The 10,667-nt window shown below is 46.2% G+C and overlaps 1 long non-coding RNA gene across 7 annotated transcripts in view; it reads right to left on the reverse strand.

The window, feature by feature from the left end:
* Window positions 1–10,661, reverse strand: part of LOC118452846 — a 21,466-nt gene extending 10,805 nt beyond the window's left edge. For 3 of the 7 annotated variants that reach the window (XR_004842708.1, XR_004842710.1, XR_004842705.1), the window contains exons 1-3: window positions 10,198–10,661; window positions 7,514–7,664; window positions 3,995–5,387 (exon numbers count right to left, since the gene is read on the reverse strand). This is a non-coding gene — a long non-coding RNA (uncharacterized LOC118452846). Of the gene's footprint in view, window positions 1–3,211; window positions 3,353–3,994; window positions 5,388–7,513; window positions 7,665–10,197 lie in introns of all 7 variants that reach the window. The other 4 variants (XR_004842707.1, XR_004842709.1, XR_004842711.1 and 1 more) reach the window with 4 other exon arrangements.
* Between the last annotated feature and the right edge of the window lie 6 nt (window positions 10,662–10,667).

The following is a 10,667-nucleotide window of genomic DNA, read 5'->3' on the forward strand; positions in this document are numbered from 1 at the left end:
CACCCCCCGCAGCAGGGGCTACGCTGGAGGCAGAGACGAAGGGGCGAGGCAGAAAAAGCAGAGAGGGGCCCCCCATGCCCCCCGTGGGCTCGCGGGGTTTTCCCCCTTCACCGGAGCTCAGTCTGAGCACAGAGAACGCGGCCGTGGGCCTTTGCCTTTGAACGAGAAACACAGGCTGTGGAAAATGCCACCACAAGTCTTGCCCCGGCCCCAACCCACTCCGTGTGCCCCTCAGACATCCGACACGCAAGGCACCTCACTGCAACCCCCCCGGCTGCGTTAAGAGTTTAAAGTAAATATATAGCTGGAAAAAAAAAAAAAAAAGAAAACAGAAACGTGCAATGCAAATTGCACCTCTGTCATAATTTGGCATTAACTCATTACAGTGCTGGCCATCTGTGGAAGGACAAAATTCACCCCAGGTGACAAAGAAGCACATGGACATGGTGAGTTTCAACGGGAGCCGGATGAGGACCCTTTGGTTCCCTGCCTTTCCCGCCCCCGCGTGCCCTTAACTCGGGGGGCTTTGCCAAGCTCTTGTTTCCAGCCAACTTCTGCTCCTCCCAGTCTGCCATCTCACAGCGCCTGCAGGCATCAGCTGCTGCTTACATGAGAGGGGTGAAGACCTGAGAACACAGACCCAGAAAGGAGGCCGCAGGGAATACGGCCTCAGAAAGTCAAAGCTTTGGATAGGGCCATAGGAAATGGGAAATGCTCAGGATCTGGGGTGCCAAGGGGTTGGGGGGGGGCACAGTTGAAGCCCTAAGTACTTAATGTACAGTTTTTCCCATGCTAAGCATTAGGGAAGCTGGCCCCACAGGTTTCTTTTTCAAGACTGGGCTCCTCCGAGGTGCCTCACACCCAGCGGGCGCAGAGGGAAGGTCCTCCCGCCTGCCCCAGACTCGCAGCGGCCGGTCATTGGCCATCCTCCAGCCCTCTGTTCCTCAAGGATCATTTCTGATCACGTCCTCCACTTAACCTTATCATTGTACCATGCTGCTTGATTTCTTGAAGAGCCGTCACAACACACGGGCTTTTATTCCTTGTTCTAGTCCCCCTGAAAGTGTATTTCTAGTCTAACCAGTCCTCGAATAAAGGCAGTTACGTCTCACTTTCCACTTGCCACTCCCCCCCTAAACCTACAAGCAGGCTCTGTCTGCTGTGGGTCCAGGCCTCTATTCTGCCTCCAGATGGATGCAGTTCCATGGGTTTGGGGAAAGGAAGCGTCTTGTCCAAGCGAGAAGGGTGGGGCTGATCTGTCTAACTGGGATGGAGTTAGATACAAGCCTGGGAAGCTGTGGCACTGCCAGATAAGAAGAGGGGGGAAGGCATGAGGTGGCAAAGCAGCCCGGGCTTCGTGCCAGTCCCTCTGGAGAGGAGAAGTGGTGACAGCAGCAGCCAGTCGGTCTCCCCGAGCCGCTATCGCAGCGCAGCAGCATTCCCCATCTTCTTCCTGTATCTCTGTGCTCACGGGGCCGGCTGCTGCTATGTGCACGTAATCAGGCAACCAGACAGTGCCATCTCCTTGCTTCTAGTAAAGCCCCACAGGGGGAGAGGTGGCGATACCGCGATCCAGCAGTTACTGAAGGAAGAGACAGAACAAACCTCCTGCTGGAAGCCAAGATGAGGGAAGCCACAGCTTTGGTTATTAGCCCTTAGTAAACAAACAAAATGCCACCCATCAAACTAATCATCCCCATCTCTTCTAGCAAGGAGTGCTGCGAGATCTCCGATAAGGTGGAAACCGGAGAAGCCTGGTCACACAAGGAGGCACAGCGATCTTGTCAGGGCTGCCCTGAGGGTGGGGGCGTTTCTGAGAGGGAACAGCACACACCAGAACAGCTCAAGTGTTTGTTCACTTCATCTTTCAACCTAAAATTAAGTTTTGAACTAAACAAGGGTCCTCAAGTGTCTGTTCCCCTATCCCAGCTCCCACTGCAGAAACGAGGCAACATCTCTGGATACAGGAAGTTCTTCAAGTCAAAGACACTCTTCCTAAAAATATTTCCTTCCCAAGGTCCATAGTAGCTATTGGCAAAGAAACAGGGAATTAAACGTAGGAAAAAGGAATGGAGAGGGAACTACTGAAGTACAGGTGTTCAAAAGAACATAAAACTGCAATGAAAAATAGTTATAAGCGCCAAATAGAGGAGTTCTGACCAAATTCTTTTTTCACTGATGGATGGGTAGCTCAGCTTTTCTAGGACCCCTTCAGTCAGCCCTTCCAACCCAGAAATTCAAATTCACCTTTCAGTTTCTCTGCCACGCTGCCTTTTTAAGGCACTGCGATTTGAACCCAACACCCACAGCTGGAACAAACTAAAAATACTCCCTCCTCTGTGCCCTGTTGTTTGAGCATAAAGGAGGTCACACAGCTGTGCCTCTGACTGTCCTCACAATATCTCATGCTATAAATACAGCAAGGAATACTGAAAAAAACCAAAGTGGTTCAGCATTACTAAGCTCAGCACCACTCCATCTCGAGTCCTAGTTTTGCTTTCATCAAATGCTTCCCTCAAGGTTTAAAACCCCGCATTTCGCTTTAATACACAGGAAGAGGCAAGAAAGCACCGGCTGTTACCGATCAGATGGGCTACAGCCCTTCGAGCTCTGAGGAGCTGCAGGTTGTCAGCCGGGCAAGTTGGTTTCATTTATCACAAGAACAGGCCTTTCTGTCTCCTTCCCCAAGACACACACCACAGAGCAAGCGTTATAAAATTAAAGTTCCGACATTCCTGCAGGCTACACTCTAGCCTACGCAATGCAGTCATCTCCCCATAATTAAGGTTCCTAATGATGTGCTGCATAGTAGCAGAAGTAACACAATCTTTTACAACTGCTCAAGAGCTGCAGGTCAAGGATCCAACTTCTCGCACTCTGCCTGCCCGTTTCCACTGCTCCTGCTGCCTTCTCTCCGGGCACAGGAGAGCTGACCTGCCACACCACCATTTTTCAGAGCCTCAGAAAGCCAGCCATCACATCACAATTAGCAAACACCACAAAGCTTCAGAATTATCAAATGCATCTCATGGCTATGGACCAACCCACGCAGCGTGTTCCAGAAAGTCACCTTTTAACACCACAGCACTGCCCAGTGCCTCAGTATCGACAGGCACACAGGAGAATATTTTTGTGCAACAGGCCTGGCCTTCCCTTCCCCATTGGGCCCCTCTGAGCACACCCTGCTGCACACCCCAGAACTGCTACACACCGTTCTTTAGCTTTAGGTCAGCGTCACTCGAGGAAGTGACAGGCAAATGGGAACCATGGAAGGCTGAACAGTCGCCGCCGCAGTCCTGTCATTCTGGTCCAGCGCTCAAGTCCTAAATGAGATTATATTTCTGGCTGTTTGCTACGGGTAGGAGGGAGACAGAGAGTAGATTTAAAGTCCTGATCAGCTGAGCATGAATGTGGAAGATCAAAGGGTCATTCAGCATACAAGCTAAGCTTTCCCTCATTGTCCTTGAACAAAATTCCTCTCACTCTAAACTGTGGAGTAAAACGCCTGCCTGTCTGCCTCCCACTCTATCCCCAAGAGAGATGGCTGCGTTTCACTACTGGACAGTTTCTGCACTCAAATGTTTTGAGATGAAAAGCTCTAAAGAGCAGCAAGATAAATAAAACTGCAGTTTATTAAAAGAGACTAACAGATTATTCACCAGACCAGCCAAGCTATTTCACAGTCTGGTCATGCTTGCAGTGAAAACAGTGGGAGTTTTGGGAACAGAGCACAAGCCCTGCTAAGAGTAAGGAGACGTTATGAAATAAATAGATCATTTTCACCAAGTCATGGAAAGGCAGGAAGCCTCTCCTAATAGCATGAATCATCAATGCACCAGGAAGAAAGAGTGCACTTTGCAGTAATCGCTCATGTCCAGCACTGCCAACACCTTAATAGAGCATGTAAATGAACATGAGGAGTCAAGTACCGCCAGATCAATTCAAAACAGGCAAGGGGCTCAAAACTACAGCCATAACGAAGCACGTCTCATACCTGCTGCTGCAACATCCTCCGCTGCTGCCTGGGTTCCTTCTACCCACTAAAGGGCCATCTGATCATCCCACCGCTGTCACCCTGCAGCTTCTACTGCTGGAAAAAGAGACAGAGCAGGGATGAAGTTTGTTATGTTCTCTGGGATCCTTTCATCACACACTTGCAGAAGTTTGGGTACGTGAGTTCCAATTTTCTTTGATACCACCATCAGTGCTGATGGCATTCAGAGCCATCCCCCGCTTTGTGCCAGGCCGTGCACCCATGCAGGAGCTGGCATTTGAAAGCTCAAAGTGACACACAAAGGTCGTCTGCAGCAGGACACAGCACATCCACAGGACACCAGGACTTGTGATCTGTGCTGGTAGATCCCACTCATCTCACTGAGATATGTTTCTCCTCCCATGTCCAACCACATGGATTCAAGAGTTAGCCAGCATCAGAGACTTAGTAAGATTTCCCAGAATAACATGGGCTGCATTAGATGCAAAACATTCACGATTAAGGAATGGCAGCTTGTGTAGGAGAACGTGTTAAAGGAAGCTTTATGATTTTAGGATCAGCAAGCCCATGGTTTCTCAGTTTGCACAGCAGAGTGTCAGCAATTAGAGCTCTAGTTCACCCATCAGCTACTGTCTGGCAAGGCATGGCAGCTCCACCGCACAGCACCACCTTTCCATTTCCTGAAACCCAATTAAGGTTAGAAAGTGTTAGAAACGCGATCTAGAAAAAAAAAGTTTACATAAAGGGCTGTATTGGGCATAAGAATATTATTCCCTCATAGATACAAGGCAATCCCAAGACAAGCTCCCCAAGGGGTGCTGCTGAACTTTTCCAGAACAGGGAACTTGTGAATTTGGAAGCACAGGTAAATAAAACTGTGTGCTAACAACTGGCACAATGTAATTGGGAAAAAATGCAGACACTGAAGAAAATAACCTACTTGGCTCACCCCACAGCTCAGCAAGCCAGACGTTCATATGGGAAGGAACTTTTTTTTTTTCTGCCATGAATAATTACAAAACCAGGAGTTTCAAAGGAAATCAGCAGTTCCAGCTGGCACATCAACCTTACCCTAGGAACAGCCATTTTGCAGCAGCACACTTCTAACAGGACACAAGCCCCCAGAAAGCAGTAACATTGCTCACCCCGATCTTTACTTATCTGACAAATTTCTCCAAGTAAGACGATGGTTTTTTTCTAATTAGAAGTACAAAGGACATTGATCGTATCACGTAATACAAACTGGTGTCAAAGCTACCGTTCCCATCGTGTGACATGCTTCCTCCAGATATATCCTTCCATTCTTCATCCATTCTGCATTGGCAATTCACATTCAATTTGGTGTTTGGCTCCTTCAGCTTTAATGCCCAGAGCTCATCAGTCTCCTAGGAAACTAAGGGAAAGGTAAGCCTGCCTGAACAGAGAAGCCGCCAAATTGATGTGTATTTGATATCCGAGTAAGCCAGACCATCCCAGCAACGGTGTTGCTCAATGTACCAAACTGGTAGTAGTTTGTTTTCAACATTGTCTTGCCTAGCTCTGGTTCTTACTTCCACCTTGTCTTACTCCAATCCTCTCTTACTCCTTGTCTTACGGTTGCTTTATTGACTTGACCTTTGGCTGAGCCTCTAAGCGTACCCCACCCTTTAGCTTGGGGGGACATTTGGTTTCTCTGTTACCCGCCTCCTATTTTCACTCTGGATCTAACCAGTAGGCCCATCCTAAATTATCCCTGTACCTCCACCACTGCAGGCAACTACTGAGGCACAGAATACATGATTAGGGACCACTCTTAATTAGCAGACCACACAAAGACAAATTCTGTCCCTACTATATTCACATATAACCTGTTCTCAATGTCCCCAGAGTTCTTACTACAGTCAAGATATTCATGTCAGCCTGGAACTGAGCTACAAAGTCCGTGGCTAGTGGCCCACAGTCAGTTTTATGAAAAAGAACCGCCCACGGGATGGGCTCAGAAATGCCAAGCAGGATAAAGTTTCGCCTTTACTTCCCACATCAGTGTCATTTTTGGTGACAAATGTTTCTTACACCTGTGAAAGTTTGTGTCATTGGGCTGAACAACATGAGCAGAGTTTTCCTTTAAGGAAGCATGCAGCAGACTTGATTGATTAGAAGCAAGGCACTAGCATCAGTGCCAGGCAGTTGGAGAGCACTGCCTAGACTGGAAGGAATGTATTAAAGGAGCAGATCACAAATCCAAAAGCAGGCAAGAGAATCCAAAAAATAACCCATTTTGGCAGGAACAGGATGAGGATGGCATAAAAATATCTGGCCTATCAACAGAGTTTAGTGCTGCCAGGGTAAAATGTACTTTTATTGCAACTATTTAATAATTAGTTTATACTATGAGAACCAGGGGAGGGAGGGAACCAGGAAGTGTGTAACCAAGTGAAAAACTTCTGCTTTCAGCAAAACTCAGGCTGGCTCTTTTTTTCCATTACTAAAAGAGAAGAAAGATGTAGGCCAAACTGGACTGACCTTGCTCCTGACACCAGCAAACACAGGCTCCACTCAGATGTCTGCATGCCAGAGCCCCGGGGAAAGAGCGAGTGCATGGATTCTGGTCAAGTTTACCAAAATACCCCTATCTATCTACAGCTAGCTGTGTGCTGCAGGACCTTCAGCTCAATGCATGGTACCTGGCCACGGTTCTTCATACAGGGGTTTCTGTGACTATTTATGCTACAAGTCAGTCTCCGTTCAAATCTAAACGGGCTTCAGGCTTTAAAAAAAATAAACACCCCCCCAGATGTCTGCTGAACTGTCTGCAAACACATCCTCTCAAAACTGGAGGCCTCCTGACATGCAACAGCTGATGAATATTTTTTTTTTTTTTAATGTGAAAGTAAAAAATACTATGTCAATCTGCAAATAAACCCCACAGGCCAGACTAGCTTCAGCACTACGATTGTCTGAATTAAATACATTCATTGCTGTCGGGTTTGCTTCTGAAGCGTACAGAGGCCCACTGGGGAGCTGGCCTCTTCAGCTGCAAACAGAAGTCAAGACTCAAAAATATGTAAGGCCAAGCTTGTTGCTAGCCCAGTTCCACAGCAGATTTTCCCACATTAAATTCCCTGCCCCACGCCTTCTACCACCTGTATACACATATCTGCATTTAACCTGCCTGTGCATCGCTGACTACACTTTGCCAAGAACCAAGTTCAAGCTTCTTAGCTAGCGACAGAATAATTTAGGCTCTAACCCCCGCTCAGAGCCAGGCCAATGTAGATCAGGTTGCTCAGGCCCCGTCCAAAAATACAGCCGGCAAACAGCAGCTAGCCCTCCGTTACTCTACAGTAAAAGTGCCCTTGTAAGACACACTGACCCACCCCCATGTGGGTCTTTAAGATCAGGAATTCTTCAAGCTTTACATGCTTGGGTCAAGAGGTTCTCTGATGCTGCTCTTACTGCCCAGACCTACCACACCTAAAAAACAAACATTTAAAAATATTAAGCTGGAACCCGAACTAGAGAGAAGCCACCTCTACTCACCTTCTGAAGACGTGAAAGCAAAGGCAGCAGCTGCCCTGGATCTTCATATCTGCATAACAGCACTCCGGGTTTTTGCAGCACTTCATTATCCTAGTCCCTCTGTAACCCAGCAGTTGGACTGAGATGCCCCAGAACTGGGCTGAGATGATACCTAAAAGCAAATAAGATTTATTCAAGTATAGCAATTCGATATTTCTATAGTGCATTTTCATTATATAGCATTTCTCTCGCTTGCTCCAAAACACGCTTAAGTAGGTGAAGGAGCCCTGCAGGAATTCATCATAGCAAGTAACACACAAAGCAATTGAACTGAATGCTTTAACATTTATAAAGCACTTAACTGAAAAACCTGAAGTACTTTACAAGCATTTCTTCTGCTTCATAAGAATTTCTACATAAGCGAGCCTATGTTACATTATCCCTAGCACAAGCAGCTCACTCAATGACGTATCTCCAGAGCAAGTGGGAACAAAGGCAGGAGATTGGAGTTTTAAACCTAATTTCAACCTATTGATGCCTGTACCTGTTTATGCAGATTGGCTTTGGTGACAATTCCCTTCATCGCCTGTATTTTCTAAGATTCAGCAAGAGATTTTTTTTTTTTTTTTTTTAATACGACAGTGAATGTACCTAAGCCTAAGTTCCAAAGAGTTTTTAGTGAGCCCAAAGGCCCGGAGAGATTTCAACAGATTCAGCAAGATCTTCCGGACCAAGAGATTTCAGGTAGCTAACTGCTGATATCCAAGGCAATCTGGCACCTACATATATTCAATAACCAAGGCTTTAAAAACCAAAAATCACTTTTGTGTGATTTAAAAATAAATTTCAAGTCATCAAACACTTGCTAAACCTTCTTCTGGTGTTAAATGTTAAAGTATCATGAAATTCCTAATTTCCTAGTTGGAAAATTCTGCAAGAGTTAAGAGACTGCAACTTTGTCTTAAGAACCTTATTAAAGGGAGCTCAACCCCAGTGCAGATCCTTGTAAGCAGAAGCTACATCAGTTTTGCACCCTGAAGAAACCGCTCCCTCTCTTCCCAAGCCAATTCCCCTAGCTTGCCCAACTTCCCTAGCTTGCTCAGGGTGAAGAAGCTGTTTCATGCACTGACATCTAGTGGTGATGCCAGCATGGAGGGCACCTGGCAGCACATGTCCCTTTGTGGTTTCCCCCAGAACAGACCTATAGTTTCACCTCCAACAAATGCCAGGGCTGGAGCTTCTTCAGTACCAACCCCTGGCACACAGCCGAGGGCTGGACACAACCTTCACATACAAATTAATGAAAAAAAAATATGTTTATTTCTGCCATAAGCCTCCTAAGTTTGGGCTGGATTTTGCACTGAAGTGCGGTAGCAGTGAGTTCAATCCTTGCAGTCTGTCTACTGGCAGATACACACACAGAGAAAAGTTCTTGCAGGCTCTGCTGTGGTCATAACATGATCTAACTGTTGCTCTTCTAAGAGCATGAGACAGCTTGGCCAATACAAGGCCATCTCCCCTTCTCATTGCCCCCATCCTCTACACACAGTGGATTCTCTAGAGTTATGTCAATTCAGTGTTCAAACTGCAGAGGACTTACCGCTTGCATTACCATCTTAATTAACAGGAGATAAGCCAGCATGGGGAACTGTATTCCTGGCTTCCATTCAAGCACTGCCACCTCTAAGAAAGTTATTAACCACCACCCACTTCTGTTTGCTTTGTTTTTCCAGTAACATCCTGGTGGTGGTGGTAAGTCCCACTAATATGCATTAACATAAACAACTTATTTCAGACAGAAGCTTCAGTAACACCTAAGAAGCTTAATATTTTATTTGTTTATGTGATACATTTAAGCACTAGAGCTCTCATAACGCAGATTTTTTGAAGGAAGAATCCTTTAGCCGTCATCAACAGGCAACTATTTACACGGGGTGTGGTAACATGCAACTTTTCACAGGGTCATCATATTCTTTAGTCTTTTTCATTCAAGCAAATCTGCAACTGAACTTGGATATTTGCAAGGTCCAGATACACGATGTCAAAACTAGTCTTTAAGCTAACTGTCATTTTTCTACCACAGGCAGATTTCATTTACTGCAAGAAGAGATAAAAGATGAAGTTGTAACCTACGAGCTCTTTGAAACTGCCCCACATTTCCACTACAGCCCTTCATCAGTTTGCAGCATTAGACATGTTCACTCTCTTGAGGCCCGAGCTTTGTCTCACAAAAAAATACATAGGAGGCGAGCAAATACCAAGTGTTCAGCCAACTCCTCCCTTTTCTTTCCATTAAGGAATAGTGCACTACTTGTCTTTGTTCCCATTTCTCTTGCCCTTTGAGGCAATGCTTTAGTTCATCCCAAATTTATCTTAAACATTTAAAGTCACTCTAATAACTTGAGAGCATAATGGTTGTTAGCCTAGTACTAGATTTTGGCTCAACTGCCATTTAAAATTCCATTAAGTTCCAGGGAGTCTTGTCTTTTCTTTTCCTTTTAAAGTAGGAAGAATCCAGGCATTTGAGCAGCAGTGTTTTCTCCTGCAGCCACTTTTCAGTAGGTTTGCAAATTGGTTCACTGAAATAACCAGACTTACTAATGAGCTGTTCATGCACCCATAGTTTTCGTGGGCTTAATGTGTATAATTGTAAGATCAAATGCATGCTTATCTGCAGCCAATACATACGCTCCCGCTTCACATACCACACATACTGCTTCCCATCCCTCTCTGCTTGGGCAAAAGCAGAGGTATTTCGTTTTGTCTTCTTCAGAAGGTTTGCCTTTCAACATTTCACAGGAGATTGGATACACCTAGGAGCAATAAACAACTTGGAATGAGAGAAATGTATTACTTGCATGACTAGGAATGATGTGCACTCACGAGGCTTATAGGATTAGACCCTGAGAATTTCATAATCCTTAAAGATAACCACAGCTGGACAGAAATCATGTGTTCGACTAGAGACCCCTATTTTTCCCCAGGTCTCTACATAAAGCAATATGCTGTTGCTCACAGACGGCGTTAGCGCGTTAACATTATCGATATATTACGTTTAACCAGCTACCAGCCTAACTGCGCCCAGGGAAAGCCTCCCGCGGAGGGCCTGGCCCCTGCCGGAGCTCGCTCAGGGGCGAACCCGCCGCCTGCGCTCCGGGCCAGCCCGAGCCCCGGG

Source organism: Egretta garzetta, unplaced genomic scaffold (assembly GCF_000687185.1).
Source record: "Egretta garzetta isolate BGI_Z169 unplaced genomic scaffold, ASM68718v1 scaffold498, whole genome shotgun sequence".
NCBI classification, from domain to species: Eukaryota; Metazoa; Chordata; class Aves; order Pelecaniformes; family Ardeidae; genus Egretta; species Egretta garzetta.